Here is a 5,920-nt window from a genome sequence, read left to right as displayed (position 1 = left end):
GAGAGGGAGACACAGAATCGGAAACAGGCTCCAGGCTCTGAGCCATCAGCCCAGAGCCCGACGCGGGGCTCGAACTCCCGGACCGCGAGATCGTGACCTGGCTGAAGTCGGACGCTTAACCGACTGCGCCACCCAGGCGCCCCAAGAGATTTTCAAAAATACAAGATAATGCCACTCTTCTCACTGATCTATTTTTTTTTTTTATTTTTTTGGTGGAAAATATTCAAACCCAAGTGAAAGTGAAGCACTTTACTTCTCATTTAAAGTGCATTGTTTCTAGATGTTTATGGTTTTGGGGTACCTGGCTGGCTCAGTCGGTGGAGCATGTGATTCTTGATCTCAGGGTTGTGAGTTCAAACCCCACACTGGGTGTAGAGATTACTTAAAAATAAAGGTTTTTAAAAAAAACCAAACAGGTTTGGGGTTGCCTGGCTGGCTCAGTTGGTGGAGCATGCGACTCTTGATCTCAGGGTCATGAGTTCAAGTCCTGTGTTGGGTGTGGAGCTTAACAACAAAACGTTTAGATGTTTATGGTCTATATCTCACAGCAAAAAATACTTCACACACACTTAAACACCAAAAAACAAAACAAAACAAAACAAACAAAAACGTTACCTAACATACTATTATACTTAATATAATTTAAACTAGGCATGGGGCACCTGGCTGGCTCAGTTGGTGGAGCATGAGAATATTCATCTCTGCATCATGATTTCGTCCCCATGTTGGGTGTAGAGATTACTGAAAAAAAAAAAAAATAAACTTAAAAAAATTTAAACTAGACATAGAAGAAAATTACCAAATAACACAAATGCAAAGGAAATGCTTGTTAACACCCACTGGCAGATGTAAACCTACAATTGAAGTATGCTGCTCTATCTAGACAAAACACACAAATCTTGGGGAATGCTCATTGCTAGAACTAAATTATATAATTACTTAATCTCTGTGCCTGTCGCTATGTCTCTTCCTAAATATTCTTGCCAATTTTTCTATTTTTTATTAAAATCTATTCTTTTAATCTTTTCAATGTGTTTTTAACTTATATTTTGTTAATTTTTGTTAATATTTACTAATATCTTGAAGCTAGTTTTTATTAATTGCTTTTTGAAGCTTATTTAATCATACTTCAGGGTTTTTTTACCTTTTCCTTTTTATTTTCTTCTGAAAGTCAAATCAGTTATAATTTTTATCTTTATTTTCTCTTTTAGCCAAGAATTACTATTTCTACAAATGGCTAGATGGATGTATTCATTTTTACACTCTCCTAGTATTTAGGTTTTTTTTTAATGTTGTAGCATTATAGTCAATATATTTTTGTAGTTTCTTCCATTTATTTTATTAATGTATTTATTTAAATTCAAGTTAGTTAACATACGATGTAGTATTGGCTTCAGGAGTAGAACCCAGTGATTCACACTTCATATGACACCTAGTGCTCATCCCAACAAATGCCCTCCTTAATGCCCATCACCCATTTAGCCCATCCTCAACCCACCTCCCCTCCAGCAACCCTGTTTGTTCTCTGTATTTAAAAGTCTCTTATGGTTTGCCTCCCTCTCTGTTTTTGTCTTATTTTTCCTTCCCTTCTCCTATGTTTATTTGTTTGGTTTCTTAAATTCCACATATGAGTGAAACCACATGGTATTTGTTTTTCTCTGACTTATTTTGCTTAGCATAATACACTCTAGTTCCATCCACATTGTTGCAAATGGCAAGATTTGATTCTTTTTGATCGCCAAGTAGTATTCCATTGTATGTATGTATGTATCTTCTCTATGCATTCATCTGTGGATGGACATTTGGGGTCTTTCCATACTTTGGCTATTGTGGATAGCGCTGCTTTATAAACATTGGGTGGGGTATGTGTGTCCCTTCAAATCAGCGTTTTTGATTCCTTTGGATAAATACCTAATAGTGCAATTGCTGGGTCATAGGGTAGTTCTATTTTTAATTTTTCGAGGAACCTCCATGCTGTTTTCCAGAGTGGACTTCCAGTTTAATTCATAAAGTTTAGTTTTGAATCTAATCAAGCTCTGAATTTTCATGTATATCTTTTTTTTTTTTTTAGTTTATTTATTTTGAGAGAGAATAGGGGAGGGTCAGAGAGACAGTGAGAGAGAGAATCCCAAGCAGGCTCCACACTGTCAGTGCAGAGCCCAATACAGGGCTTGAACTCACAAAATGAGATTATGACCTGAGCTGAAACTGAGAGTCAGATGCTTAACTGACTGAGCCACCCAGGCACCCCAGTTTTCATGAGTATCTTAAAAAGCAAGTATGTAACATGAGTATGTGTATTTTAACAATATTATACCAAAATTAACACAAAAGGTTATAAATGTTGATGTTTTCCTATATCGTTACCTTATTCTCCTGTTGTTTTGTATTAATTTCATATTTATTTCTATGTTAACATGTGAAATTAGATTTGTAATGTAAATATAGATACAAGTAATATTAACAGAATAAGCACCATTGTACTCACCCCAGAAGAAGTAGTAAGCCTTAATTATTTTTAAAAACTTAGCACTTCCATTTCTGTAAGTGAAATAGTCAATAAATTTATGATCATGTTAAGAAACATTTCTCCATGTATTGCCATCAAATTTTGCTTAATACATTTCAAGGCTATTTTATTTAGATCTATAGAAATTAATAAAATTTCTTCTTGATGGGTTTTCTCTTTTAAAACCATTGAGCAACCCCAGGTCCCATTCAGTGCTTCTAATTAGTCCGTTCTCAATACTGTTTGCATTTGCCTTTTTTGGTAGTATCTGCTATACTCACTTTTTCATTTTCATCTTGATATTCTTGTTTTGTGAATAGAGCATCCTATTCAAGTACTGGAAGCCACAGTCAGAACAATTAGGTAAGAAAGATAAATAAATACAAAGCATCTAAATTGGAAAGGAATAAGTGAAACCATCTCTATTTACAGACATCATTTTATATATAGAAAATCCAAGTGAACTCAAACTGATAAAGCTAATCAACAAATTGAGCAAAGTTATAAAGTACAAGATCAACAAACAAAAATCTGAGAAAATAGAGAATTCTGTTTTCTTTAAAAAATTTTTTTTTTCAACGTTTATTTATTTTTGGGACAGAGAGAGACAGAGCATGAACGGGGGAGGGGCAGAGAGAGAGGGAGACACAGAATCGGAAACAGGCTCCAGGCTCTGAGCCATCAGCCCAGAGCCCGACACGGGGGTCGAACTCGCGGACCGCGAGATCGTGACCTGGCTGAAGTCGGACGCTTAACCGACTGTGCCACCCAGGCGCCCCTGAGAATTCTGTTTTCTTGAGGGATCTTGGCTGATGGGTTTCCACTGAGTAATGAATTGGGTGACCATGGAGGTATGAGTACTATATACCCTTTAACTCAAAGTTTCTTAGATTTGACCAATGGGAGCCCCTTCAAGCTGGCCTCTTGTGTCTTTCTGACATGTCTCCATTCATTAAGCATCTCCTTAATTTCTGACAGATAGTAAAGGCTCATTTTGTACTTTCTCAGCCCCGGCCCTGGAATTCACCATTTCTCTAAGAAATTATAGTTGCTTTCAGTGGAGAATGATATTTAGGAACCAAGACCTAGGTAATAGGTGTGCTCATTGGTCTTAGACCATCTCTGCTGACAGAGCTAGGAAATTTACGTGTGTGTGTGTGTGTGTGTATACACAAATACCTGTTTATATCTGAAAAAAAAAATCAGTTCATATGGATACTTCCAATTTCAATCCAACATCACAATGTTTATTCTAACCTTCCTTTCCACATCTGTAACTCCCTTTTCTTTCTTTTTTAACGTTTGTTTATTTTTGAGAGAGACAGCATGAGCGGGGGAGGGGTAGGGAGAGGGGGAGACACAGAATCTGAAGCAGGTTCCAGGGTCCTAGCTGTCAACACAGAGCCCAATGTGGGACTCAAACCCACAAACCATGAGATCATGACCTGAACCGAAGTTGGATGCTTAACCGACTGAGCCACCCAGGTGCCCCTGTAACTCCATTTTCTTATAGTGAAAAACCTGGTTCTCATTATCCATCATATATTTACTTATTTGCTCATTCTTGGAATACATATTAAGTAGTTTCAGAATTGCTAATGCATACAATTGTGATAAGCATACCTACTCATTGGAGTTCATTATTTTTGTAGATCTTTTTGTCTTTGGCCTGAGGACAAATTACTTACTACATTTGAATTACTTGGGTTAGTTCTTTTTCCACCCTTCACTGCGGTTATGTTATTCATTTGATTTCTGTTTGTGTTTAGTTTTAGGGTTCTCTTCATCTTTGCTGTTGTGAACACATTTAGGGTGTCTCCCATGATTCTCACTCCTAATAACCACACTGTTGAGTAATCCCCTCCCCTTGAGTGTGGGTGGGACTATGAGCAGCTTCTAACCAACAGAATATGGTAAAGATTATGGGATATCACTCTTGTTTTTATGTTAAATTGTATGGCAAAAGTGAAGGGATTTTGCAAGTGTAATTAAGGTTCCTAATCAGTTGACTATGTAGGGGAAAGGGAAATTATACTAGGTGGCTCACCTAATCTGGTAAACACTTTAAGAGGGCCTCAGTCAGGGCACCTGGTGTCTCAATCAGTTAATCGTCCAACTTCTGGCTCAGGTCATAATCTCATTGTACATGAGTTCAAGCCCCACTTTGCTGACAATGCAGAGCCTGCTTGGGATTCTCGCCCTCTCTCTACCCCTTCCCCACTCACTCTTTCTCTCTTTCTTAATAAATAAAAACTTAAAGAAAAGAGCCCTGAGTTGGGCTCTGTGCTGACAGTGTGGAGCCTGCTTGGGATTCTCTCTCTCCCTTTTTTCTGTCCCTTCCCCCACTCTCTCTCAAAATAAATAAGCATTTAAAAATTAAAAAAAAAAAAGACTCTGAGAATCAAAGATTTTCTCCTTATTGCTAGCTCTGAAGAAACAAACTGCCATAAATTATTTTTTCTTTCTATTCTTTTTATTTTTTTTTTTTTTTTTTTTTTTCAACGTTTATTTATTTTTGGGACAGAGAGAGACAGAGCATGAACGGGGGAGGGGCAGAGAGAGAGGGAGACACAGAATCGGAAACAGGCTCCAGGCTCTGAGCCATCAGCCCAGAGCCCGACGCGGGGCTCGAACTCACGGACCGCGAGATCGTGACCTGGCTGAAGTCGGACGCTTAACCGACTGCGCCACCCAGGCGCCCCTCTTTCTATTCTTTTTAAAAGTAGGTTTCACATCCAGCACAGAGCCCAATGTGGGGCTTGAACTCACGACCCTGAGATCAACACCTGAGCTGAGATCGAGTCAGATGCTTAACCGACCGAGCCACACAGGCACTCCAAACAGACTGCCCTGAATTCTATAGTCACAAAGAAACTATTTCTGCCAACTACCTAAAAGAGCTTGGAAGCTAACCCTTTACTTGTCAAGTCTACTGATGAGACTGCAGCCCACCTGACAGCTTAACTTCAGCTTTGTAAGACCCTGAGTAGAAGAGCCAGCTAAGCCCAGATTCCTGACCCACAGAAATTGAGATAATAAATGGGTCTGTAGTAATTGGTTGTATAAGAACAGAAAACTAATATTTGTTAATTTTATCTACTCTTTTAATATGTGAAACACTAACATTTCTAAAAGTCTAAACTACCCAAAACAGTTCACTCAGGGAAGTATAACTCCCTCAATCACTTCTATTCTCTCCCCTCCCCATATGCTCTTCCCCTTCTGGATTTGGACTCAAGGCATCAGAATGTCTGGCTGTGGGCTGATGTGCCAAAGCCAACAAGAAATAGATACTGCAAGAATTAGGTTCTCTCAGCCAACATGCAGAAGCTGCAATGAAAATTAGGTTAAAAAAAGCTGGAAGGCTCTTGAGAGAAGAAGAAAGTCATATAAATTCCTTGTGATACATCA

The sequence above is a fragment of the Prionailurus viverrinus genome, chromosome E2 (genome assembly GCF_022837055.1).
Source record: "Prionailurus viverrinus isolate Anna chromosome E2, UM_Priviv_1.0, whole genome shotgun sequence".
NCBI lineage: Eukaryota > Metazoa > Chordata > Mammalia > Carnivora > Felidae > Prionailurus > Prionailurus viverrinus.
This window is presented reverse-complemented; position numbering follows the sequence as displayed.